The sequence below is a fragment of the Ostrinia furnacalis genome, unplaced genomic scaffold (assembly GCF_004193835.3).
Source record: "Ostrinia furnacalis isolate ACB-3 unplaced genomic scaffold, ASM419383v2 OfSCF0322, whole genome shotgun sequence".
NCBI lineage: Eukaryota > Metazoa > Arthropoda > Insecta > Lepidoptera > Crambidae > Ostrinia > Ostrinia furnacalis.
Genome location: NW_021130561.1, coordinates 607,021 through 620,090, shown reverse-complemented (window position 1 = coordinate 620,090; position 13,070 = coordinate 607,021).

Below are 13,070 nucleotides of genomic sequence, written 5' to 3'. Positions count from 1 at the left end.
ATCTTGCGGAGCTCTGTGAAAGTATTTGGACCTTTTTTGTCCGGAAAAAAGCCTTATTTACCTTCTCAAGAACAACCTGAACAATCCTCTAACCAAATCATCAAAACCTGCATCTGGGGGCACGGCAGTGCCCCCACCAAGTCGAGCAAAAAAGCGGCACGGCCGTACCATCCTTTTCTCGAAGCAATTCAGGCCATTTTCGACCGCCTGTAACTTCGTTGTGGATAAAACTAGAAGGCTGAATTTTCATTAGCTATGCAGGCATTGTAAAGACACGGTATATTTAAAATTTCATTCAATTTGAACCAGTAGTTTAAGAATTATAACGGGTCAAAGTTACTTAATTTTGTCACTCACTGACTCACTGACTCACTGACTCACTGACTCACTGACTCACCGATCATCAAAATTCTAAGGCACTTCTAGCAGACCTAGAAGCTTCAAATTTGGAATATAAGTAGTGTTTGGTGTATGAATCAAGGAAAAACTAAAATATTTGGGGGCACGGTAGTGCAACCGCCAAGTCGAGTAAAATTTTTCAATTTCGGTCCAGTTTTCTAGATACATAACTGCTGTCTACAAAATACAAAAAGAAATGAGATCCCATCAAAAACAATACTTGTCAAAAAAACCAAGTCTCGCAACTCAGTTGTTCTACGGTAAAAAGTTGTGAGATCCATGTAATACCAAGTCCAGGCCAGGAAATCTTTAACGTTTTACATAAATATATTGACTTGGCCATCGCATGAAAACACGTGTAAATTAAATTATTTAGTGCGATGGCCAAGTCAATATATTTATGTAAAACGTTAAAGATTTCCTGGCCTGGACTTGGTATTACATGGATCTCACAACTTTTTACCGTAGAACAACTGAGTTGCGAGACTTGGTTTTTTTGACAAGTATTGTTTTTGATGGGATTATGATTTTAACAAAGATCTGCCAAACACATTAATTTTGCAAATCTATCTCAAGTGGCTATAAAATCATTCGACTGAAAGGTAACTAAGCACTCCTTGGAGAGAATTATCATTATATCATCATTATTTTCTCCTTAGTCGCACAGCCATCGCCTTCATAAATCAGAATCTACATTTTTGGCTCACGCATTCAGGCTTTGACAAACAAAGGATGATGGGCATATTGGGCGTTAAACCAACAGAAACAAAAAGTATACTAAATTAAAGCTTAATATTAGTACATCATTTCATAGTATGACAACAATCCTGAAATACGCGGGGATACGGAGATACATAGAGGTCATTGAATATGCAAAGTTTCCATAGTATTGCACATCACATTAGGGTAATAAAAATAGTATTAGGTCAATTAGATTGCTTTTATCGATCATATTGAGCGTACTGTATCATATCTTACTATCGATTCTATCGATTTAGTAAGTATGTATACCGAATAAATCATAATCGATTATTCGATTGCAATAATCGATTATATTGCTGAAAATAAGGAATTGAATTAACAATCAAATGATGGTAATCAATAAAATCGATTAATCGAATTGTTAATCGATAAATCGTTATTTGGCAATATGGATTAATAATCGGTCCGTGATCGATTATGCGATAACACTACAACTTAACTGGTAGAAATCCCATTGAAACATGACTGTGTTCACGTCATTTCTCTAAATGGTACCTAGGTATGGTCCTACGCTTATAATGTAGAACATGGTTTAAATATACCATTTGTTGGCCCCACTCCTGAACTGTTGGACATAATAATGGATAAATAACTTAATGTATTTAAAATGTAAGTAGATAAGTATATTAATTAATAATATTTTTTGTTTGTGCAATAAAGCACTTATTACTTTTACACATTATGTCAATTTCCAAGCAAACCCGGGAGTTTTTGGTAGTTATTTATATGAAAATATATTTCTGATATTAAATCCTAACAAATAATAGTAGTTACATTTCTGTTGGTTTTACGCCCAGATTCCATAGAAAAGTGCCCATCATCCTTAGGCAATCGATCTACCTTCATCATCAAGATGAAAGCGGCTCTAGCCCTTAATTATAATTATCAGTTAACCCATTTAGCCCTACCGTACCCTATGTGGTACGGTATCTTTTTGAAAATATTTCGAAGTACCAAACTGTTGTTAATTTGTAAAAATGATTGTGATAGTAAGCTTAAAGTGATTATTTTACATAAGAATATTAAAAAATATGTTTTAGCAAGTGGTTTCGGAAATATTTATAAAATTCCTCGACAGAAAACCAAAAAAATATTTACAATGTATTTAAGAAGGTATAATTTCTTTTAGTTTAATTTAGCAGGCGCGAGATTGTACTAATGTTTTCAAAAACCGCAGCAATTAGCTTTATTGCAACGGCTCAATCGTTATTTTTAATTGGATTGTTTATTAATCAAAGACACAACTTCTTTGAAAATAACGATCTCTTTCTAGCTCTGAAAACTAAGTAAACTCAAGTATTAAGTTTTCAGTAAAATTAAAAATTTGAATAGCTTTTTAAATTAAGTTTGCGAACCCTTATCACAAGCCTTTTCAAATAAAAATTGACAGCCTAGGTAATAAAACAATGTATTTATTTATACAACTAGCTGTGCCCGCGACTTCGTACGCGTGAAAACCCGTTTTTGCAACCTTTTTCATTGTTGCTCTGCTCCTATTGATCGTAGCGTGATGTTGTATAGCCTATAACCTTCCTCGATTAATGGGCTATTTAACGCTGAAAGAATTTTTCAAATCGGACCAGCAGTTCCGGAGATTAGCGCGTTCAAGTAAACAAACAAACAAACTCTTCAGCTTTATAATATTAGTATAGATTTATCTAAAAGCCACAGCACATAACATTCTACTTTAGCATAGGCGATCGGCGATTTTGCAACTGTATCGATGCTGTATCGCGATTTGCGACTTCATGCGTTCGGACGCGGAATCGTAATCGCGCGTTTTAGCGACAGTATCGCTGCGTCGAACTTCTGAAAAGCGACTCAAACGCCGCGTTTGGCGTTTTTAAATGTGCGGTGTGGAATGTGTGGCCGCTGCAGTTTCTAAAAAGTGGCTAAATGGCCGATTGCCGATACTAAAAGTAAGCATGTGCACTGTTGCTCTTTGACAAAACTCTCTCGTTTTTAAAGCCATTTGTCCATACAAATCAGAGTATACTATTAGTGGCTCGAATGTCGGGCTATTTAAGGCTCGCCAAACACATATGGCAATCGATCTACCCTCATTATCTAGTCGCCCGGGCGTGTCTGGCCATTAGGACACAACAACCGATAATAGCTTTTAGTTCAATCGACATAAATACTTGAAACCTCTGTCGGACAGCGAACGGGTGCATGTGCTATAGTTTGAAAGTAGCTTTAATTCCTGTCTTTCCCTAGTTTATATGAGCAAAGTCGTACAAAACTGAACCATCCCAGCAGAAGGGCGCTACTACGAGTATCAATATTGGGTTATTATTTCCAATTTTTGCCACTAGACGTTTCAGAATCGTTTGACTATAATTTTATAGTACTACTAAGTGGGCTAAAATTAATGAAAATTGTGTCAAGCTGTAAATAAATATCGTATTTGAATACCGATACTCTTAGTAACGAAATGCGAAAATTTAAAATGAAACAGTACTTTAGTTTGCTACACGCTTCGATACAAATCAAACAGTCCACTCAAAAAACACAGTGCATGAGCTGGTACGAGCGTAAGCAATTTCTTCAGAAATTGGTTCAGGATGCTTAGAGACTAAACATATTAAAAGTCCCCGCCTATGGGGAGGCGCCGGAGAGTGGGGGGGGGGGAATTATATTTCTGAAGAAATTACTTAGGTACCACTCACTCACTCTACACCTCCTTTTTGGTCACTTTTTGAGTGGACTACAAGCACAGTATTAATAATAGTAGTACCTACTACAAGGCGATAAATGTACATTTGACATCACATCGGACATTTATGTTGCAAAATCTGACTAAGTAATTACAAAACTACATTATGTTGCCACAGTGTTAAGCTTAGTCAGCCGCACTTTAATTATCCAGCTGTCCAGGTGTGTCCAGGCGCTGTGACACATCGACCGATAAATTGCATTAGCCGTCATAGTGCTTTACTGTGGAAGAGGTATTAAATTACTTAGCACCGACCGATGCACCACTATTGTAGTAAAAGCCATGTCCGAGTGGTTTACCAGTCCGAGAATATACACCCGTATTCACAAACATTATTGTAAATGTGCACACTGGCTCACCGTCACACCAAGCGTCTCACTGCGGCACGTCCGTACTCGTCGGCGTCTGCCGTACGACTGACTCGTCCCACTCGTAACGACGTCACGTGACTGCCTATCACTTGTGTACGTGAGACAGCGTATTGTATCTGTACGTAGATACAAACACTACATCCCTTCCTTGTTAATAAATTTTAATGAAAGTTTTGTCAAGTAAATGTAAGGTTAATTATTGTAATAGAAGTATGGAAGAGATCTATATACCGCGATAACACCGACTGAATTATTGTACTCATACGTCTCACTCTCTTTTTTTTTTTAATATCTATTATACATTACTTTAATAAACATCCAATTTCAGTTACGTTCAATTAATGCAAATAAGTTAATTTGAATTTAGTAAACAACAAGGCTACCTAACAGATCCGGGTTACATCCCATTTAAAGGGTATCAGTTGCCTGAAAAAAAAAATACATCCAATTTAGTGGATATCATAGGTACATCCAATTTAATGGACATCATGGTACATCCAATTTAATGGATATCAGGATACATTCAATGTAATGGATATCAGGGTACGTCCAATTTAATGGATATCAAGGGTACATCCAATTGAATGGATATCAGGGTACATCCAATTTAATGGAGATCATGGTACGTCCAATTTAATGGATATCAGATATCAGGGTACGTCCAATTTAATCGATATCAGGGTACGTCCAATTTAATGGATATCAGGGTACATCCAAATTCATGAATATCAGAGTACATTTAATTAACCCATTAACGCCCGCCGTACAATAATTTGTACACAACTTTAAGTTACGATAAATCTGATTTAGAGGGTATTTTAACTCTGGAAATAATTCCAATCGGTAAACGAAGGTCTATGCATTACATCCTACGATGAAACAGAACATAATTATAAAATCTTAAGGGGGTATTTTACGATTACGTTTCAGTGATTTTTTCGTATCTCCTAGTGGATAGTTGACAATTTTTTATACAAGGTTTAAGTTACACAAAATACCGAATAAGTTGTTAGTGTATTAGCTAACAACATATCCTAATAAAAAATACATAAAAATGTTCATTTCATGGAAAGTTTTTTATGCTATAACTCCCAAAGTGATGCTGTACTAACTTTAGTACAATGGGCGCTTGACATGTTACGTAAAATAGTAAAATAATGACATTATTTAATAATAATGTCATTATTTTAACACTAATGAGTGTTTACTTATTTCTTCATAGTTCTTGTATGTAATCATTGTTTTCTTTTTCCAATAACATGGCTCTTTATGTATAGGGTTACAGACAAGAAAAAGAAACATTTTGTTTTTCCAATTACGACCTGTTTGTCGACCTAAAGAGACTTAGTTACATAGTTTTTGGAACCATACGTGACAGCAGAACCAAACGGTATCCTTTGATTACTTATAAAGATTTTCACAAAAAGCCTAGTGATAGATTCGACAAAGCAAACATAATTTTATTAGTATTGATTGAAAGATAATAATGTGGGTACTATTGGAACAAATTTTGATGCTTTAGAACCGTTGGGAAAGGTCATTATATGGGGTCTCTTGATAAAAAATTCGATTCTTTCTTTTTATAAATACCGAATGCTGGGACGCCGTCGACATTAACAGCGTTTAACTTCATGTGAGTAGGTATGTCTATTCTCATACATAAAGTACTAAGTTATACGTTAAAAATCTAGACAAACTGAGTGGGTGGAAGTAGTTTATGTTATAAACAACATTAAAATTCGTAGATACGCTTTACCATGGGTCTGATTACTTTTCTTTTTATTTATTTTTATTTTATTTTGTTTTGGCCGATTTCTGCTGAATACTTATTTATTTCTAATATCGCTACTTATTATCACCAATCACTTTATTGCTATTTTCAAGCTGATAATAAGTATGTATTTCTAATAAAATCTGATTTTATAATGATAAAAACCAAAATGTTTTCGCCTGCTAACTTGACTATTCTCATACAACAAAATAATTATGCCCTTTCCAAAGCAGAATAATCGTTATTTTATCCATAACTCGATGAAATCAGACACATTACTGAACTTTAATTATTATGGCAGGTTTGTTACAAATTAAGTATCATTTCAAAATATGTATTTTACTGACCTTTTATTTTCTCTATTTTTCAAAAAATGTGTATTTATCCTCGTCGCCACTTGTAAATGTGCACACTGGCTCACCGTCACACCAAGCGTCTCACTGCGGCACGTCCGTACTCGTCGGCGTCTGCCGTACGACTGACTCGTCCCACTCGTAACGACGTCACGTGACTGCCTATCACTTGTGTACGTGAGACAGCGTATTGTATCTGTACGTAGATACAAACACTACAATTACTATGAGGTCTCACAAACACGAACCAATCACAGAGGTCTATTCAACGCTATGCCTTCGATTTGCTGCTTAAGCAAGCATCGTTTGTGAATACAGGCGCAAGAGTGACTAGCAAAAAATTTGATATTTAAATACAGGTTGATCTTATTATTATAATCCACTGTTAGACGTTCCGAAGCCAAGAAAAAGTTGGAATAAAGATTTTCCACTCTAAGTCACTGTAAGTATAAAACCAGTGAGGCCTATAAAATAACTATGTTTGCTGCTTTTAGTCTTAGCCCAAATGAAAACATCATAGTCTAGACTCTAGGTCCTAGGTTATTTAAAGCTCAAAACTATAGGTAGCATAGTCCAATTTCGTCTGACGTACCTATTATTAGACAGTTAATTGGTACAATTCGATTTCCCAGACTCAGCCTGAATTATTAACCGGTTCTGAACTAGCCATGAGAACAAAGTTGTACGGACTAGCACATCAAGCTTGACATAATGGCGTCTTATTTCGTTGTAGTACAGGCTATTTTGCAACAAAAACTAAACTAAACTCTGTCGACTGAACAACTATACATTATGTACGGACAGAGACACGCCAACCTCTTAGCCTAGGCGCAGACCACCGACTTTTAGTTGGCCGATAGTTGGGCCCGATTGTAATTTGTATGAAGAACTCGCCGATACCAAATCGGTGTAGTGTGCGCACTTTCATACATCTCCATACTGAACAACAGCCCGACCCAACTATCGGCCAACTAAAAGTCGATGGTCTGCGCCTAGGCTTAGACTCGTGTGAATACACATAATTTTCATCATCATCATCATCATTTCAGCCATAGGACTGCTGAACATAGGCCTTCCCCAATGCTTTCCATGTTGATCGATTGGTAGCGGCCTGCGTCCAGCGCTTCCCTGCTACCTTTACGATGTCGTCGGTCCACCTTATAGGTGGACGTCCCACGCTGCGTTTTCCGGTAAGCGGCCTCCATTCCAGAACCTTTCTGCCCCATCGGCCGTCAGTTCTGCGTACTATGTGCCATGCCTATTGCCACTTCAGCTTGCTAATCCGTCGGGCTATGTCAGCGACTTTAGTTCGTTTACGGATCTCCTCATATCTGATTCGAACTCGCAAAGAAACACCAAGCATACCCCTTTCCATAGCACGCTGTGCAACTTTGAGCTTCTGTATAAGGCCTATAGTGAGAGGCCACGTATCCGAGTCATGTTGCGCCCTACCCAGTTTCAGTTGGGAGCTCAATTCTCGAGATTGTTGACAAGTATGTCTACCTCGGACAAACGATCCAGCTAGGTAGGTCAAATTTCGAGAAGGAGGTCAATCGTCGAATCCAACTCGGCTGGGCAGCGTTCTGGAAACTACGCAACATCTTTTCGTCCAAAATACCTCAGTGCCTGAAGACTACAGTGTACAACCAATGTGTGTTACCAGTGATAACTTATGGCACATAATTTTAAGTGTTTGAAATTCTAATTACAAATTCGAACAGATCTGTTTTATGCGGGACTCTGCAAACACGTTTAGTACTAAACGACATCCTGCAAAAAGCGGGATGTCAATACGGGAACAAGCCTTATTATTAGCCCTTATACTTTGGCACCTTATGTAGTACTTACTAATACGTTTAATTTTCCAGCAGCCATGTACAGTTTTATGTACTTTGATTCAGAATTTGACTTTTGAAGACTAAGTCTGAATTCAACAGGAAGTTAAAACGAAATTCTCTTTCTAGAATTTTAACTATGGTTATGCACTTATGATGTTAATTCAGCAAATGCATTATGCACTAGAATATTCACTCAAAAATCCTAAAATCTGACGTTGCTTGGAAAAGTTTTTAGGAAGGCATTTTCACCGGATAAATTTATTCTATAGCTACTCGTACGAGGTGAATGGAAAATACTGGGAGACCTCTTGAAAACTAGCCCTCTACTCACAAATTCTCTTTCAGGTCATAAAGTTTCTATAATACATAAGCAGTTGTCACAGTTTATACCCGAATTCTTCCAAGTAGTTAAAATTAAGTTACTTTTCAGCGCCAAACACTATAAGTAGTGGGCCTTGCTATTATAGGTTATTGGTTTCAACAGAACATTTTTAGGCCAATAGGAGTATTTATGCTTTTTTCTGTTACCCGCAACATTTTTTCCCTTTGTTGGGTAGGAAATAGGAGTGACGCTGACACCTTTCACAAGTTATGAGGGCAATACACATGTCATTTTTGTAGACGTTTATAGAAATGTTTCCGATGAAATCTGCCACATGTATATTTTTTTATAAATTGTATTATTGTCAATTGTGTATTGCATCACGTTTAATTCTCGTTTTTTACTTACTACTCATATTTAGATCGTTTCATCCACGAAGAAGCGCCACACCATTCTTTCACTAATGTTTGAGTGCTATCGGTATTCGGTACACGCTAAATTATCCATGAGTACACTACAATATTTATCGGATCAAACCCCGCACCCCGTGCTTCCCAAGACCAAAAATTGGTGGGGCGCGTCTTTGTGGATGAAACAAACTATACCAATCTTAGAAAAACGTATTATGTTTCCGCTGTTAGCACACAAGAACTATCGGAAACACTCAACTTATTTTTCACTTGCTAACAATAAAACAAACCTCAGATTACAGTATACACGAGTATATGCCTATTTATTTTAGCCGTAGTCTCCACGGTTTACAAATAATAGAGCTCCCGCCTTACCTGAAATAATATCCCTGTCAAAGACCGTCACACAAAGTGGTTTCAATAAAATGCGATCCCATCAAAAACAATACTTGTCAAAAAAACCAAGTCTCGCAACTCAGTTGTTCTACGGTAAAAAGTTGTGAGATCCATGTAATACCAAGTCCAGGCCAGGAAATCTTTAACGTTTTACATAAATTATTGACTTGGCCATCGCACTAAATAATTTAATTTACACGTGTTTTCATGCGATGGCCAAGTCAATATATTTATGTAAAACGTTAAAGATTTCCTGGCCTGGACTTGGTATTACATGGATCTCACAACTTTTTACCGTAGAACAACTGAGTTGCGAGACTTGGTTTTTTTGACAAGTATTGTTTTTGATGGGATCTTTAGTTTTTCCTTGATTCATACACCAAACACTACTTATATTCCAAATTTGAAGCTTCTAGGTCTGCTAGAAGTGCCTTAGAGTTTTGATGATCGGTGAGTCAGTGAGTCAGTGAGTGACAAAATTAAGTAACTTTGACCCGTTATAATTCTTAAACTACTGGTTCAAATTGAATGAAATTTTAAATATACCGTGTCTTTACAATGCCTGCATAGCTAATGAAAATTCAGCCTTCTAGTTTTATCCACAACGAAGTTACAGGCGGTCGAAAATGGCCTGAATTGCTTCGAGAAAAGGATGGTACGGCCGTGCCGCTTTTTTGCTCGACTTGGTGGGGGCACTGCCGTGCCCCCAGATATGATTTCTGCTGAAATACGTATGGGAAATTTATGGAGATTTCCAACGTCACTTTGGGAAAACATTTTCCAGATCAAGCTCGTCACTGATATACTCGTAGATGACAGGTGAAGTACGTAGAGTTTGCCCGAACATTTTTTGATTTCTGTTGCCAGATTTTGTACAAAATATAGTACTTTGTAATTTAAAAGCGAACATTATTGTGTAGATAAAAATTAAAATACTTTTGAAGTTAATAAATCCTATTAACTTTATAATGTTTGATTTACATTTCTTTCTTTATTTCTTTTTCAGCCAAATGACGTCCACTGCTGGACAAAGGCCTCCCCCAAGGTTTTCCACAATGAACGGTCCTGCGCTGCCCGCATCCTGATTTACATATTACGAATAAAATAAAGAGCAAGTAGTACTATACTAGTTGTTTAATGCATTCGATAAAATGGGGTTTTATAAATGTTTCAGTCAACAAATCTTCTAATAATCAACTTCTAAATTATTCAATAACAATGAAAGAATCAAAAGAGCTCATTGAACCTACTCTAGTAATGAAATTAAAAACAAACAAGCTCCTAAGAAAATATTTCTTTAGCATACAAAAGTAATTTTAATATTATAGTAGATGACAAAAGGTTAGGTTTTCACTAGTAAGTAGGTACACTAGCTTAATAAAGCCAATTCTTTGAAAAAATATAATTGAGTCACTGAAATTATGATTTTTTCAATTTGGCTTGGCATGAAATTCAATATTACTGATAAACCATTATTCTGTTGCAGACTTCAGTTTTTTTCTAATAATAACGTTGTTTTTATTTATTTTTATATTGCAATTAATCTTAAGCTTCAGTCCTACAGTGGGACCTACGTCATGCACTCTACTAAATTAAATCTTCTGGGTATTTTCTCCTCTAACCACTACCGATCTACCGAATTTTTCGATCCCAATAACTATTAGACTGAGTTGCACCAACTTATTTTAACCGTAACAGTAACATTAACCGGTGCTTTTTGTATGGAGTTTGACCGATTTTTGACGTTTGTTAAAGGTAAAGTATGATGGTGCAACTCAGCCTTGGTTTCATGACAAATTTAACCAGCCCATTGCCATTTCAGCTTGCTAAACTTTCGAGCTATAGGTTTTGATTACTTTTGTTTATTTGACAGCATCATACACGATTTTCTCCGTCAATATTTTTTTTATTGCTGTAGCCAAGCAAAAAAGTATTAGTGTAGCAAAACAGCACGTTTTTCCGTAAATCTATATATTTTTATAAATTAAGTTGCTGTGATAGAAGTAAGTAAAAGCTTGTGACCATTAAGAAGCACAAAACGTGCTTCGAATTGCTTAGTAAGAAAATTTTCACGGTCTTTTTCGGACAAAGTTTCGTTAATGGCCTTCAGAAGGTTAACCTTTTAACGGTTGATTAAAGTTTTGATTCATCCCCGCTTATAAAGACTAGCTGAAGTCCGCGACTTCGTTCGCGTGAAAATAGTTTGAATAATATTTCCCGTTTTTGCAACATTTTTCTATACTACTCTGTCCCTATTGGCTATAGGGTGATGTAATAAAGCCTGAAGCCTTACTCGATAAATGGGCTGGCACAAAAGTGTGTATCATTTTAAAAGATTTTCTTATCTTATTATAATAATGGGTTTATTGAAAAGTCACTGTAGTAACTTTCAATGCCCGATTCTTATTTTAGAAGTAAAAAACCGGCCAAGTGCGAGTCGGACTCGCGCACTGAGGGTTCCGTACCATTGATTTATGAAATTAAAATTATTATTTTTTATTTAAGTTATTAGTATGAAAGATTACGCGGTAATAAGCGGTTTACGATTTACGAGGTATTAAAAAAAAAAACTACTTACTAGATCTCGTTCAAAACAATTTTCGTTGGTAGTTTTTATAGTAAGGTACCTACACCATATGTTTTTTTTTTTAGATTTTTCATTTTCTTATTTTAGAAGTTAGAGGGGGGGGGGACCAACTTTTTTCCACTTTGGAAGCGTCTGTCACGCAAACTATTCGGTTTAGAAAAAAAGTATTTTAGAAACCTCGATATCATTTTTGAAGACCTATCCATAGATACCCCACACGTATGTGTTTGACGAAAAAAAAATTTTGAGTTTCAGTTCTAAGTATGGGGAGCCCCCAATATTTATTATTATTTTTTTATTTTTGCATCAAAATCTTAATGCGGTTCACAGAATACATCTTACTTACCAAGTTTCAACAGTATAGCTCTTATAGTTTCGGAAAAAAATGGCTGTGACATACGGACGGACAGACGGACGGACGGACAGACAGACATGACGAATCTATAAGGGTTCCGTTTTTTGCCATTTGGCTACGGAACCCTAAAAAGGGTTGGATTGATAAGATCTTACGTGCTCTTTTTGTATAAAAACTCAGAAAGAAACTCATTTTATTTTTGCACTTTTACACGTCTCAGTATTACTGTTACTCTACCACTGATTCGGGACAATATGGTCCACCATATTGACACTGGAGTGTCTGTATACTTATTATTACTTATCCAGATCCTCTTTGTGTAATACAATTTAAAAAAACTAAATTATATGCAGGTAGAGCCGCAAAATCTTAAATTATGATATAGCATTTTCCAAACAACTTTAAACGAACTTATTCATAACAATCCCAGTCATAATTAAGAAGAAAATCGTGAAAAGAGAAATGAAAATTCTTACAACTTCCTTCGTAAATCTAAATAATGGCTTTTGTTTTGTCATTTAATGTGCTATTTCAGGAAGTCAACTACATTAATTTAATATGGTTTTATTGCATTGGAGTAGAATCTTTATAATACTAAAGAAAAATATCGATGTAACGACCAGTCGACCATCTACGTAAGTTAATTTCTACTGATATTATTTTAAATGTGAAAATAGATTCACCTCTCTAGGCATGAAAAAAGCTGATCGCTGGACAAATCTCTTAATATGCTTAAAAGTATTGTTTCTATAAGTAAATTATATTTTTCTTTTTGTAACATAAAATCTCA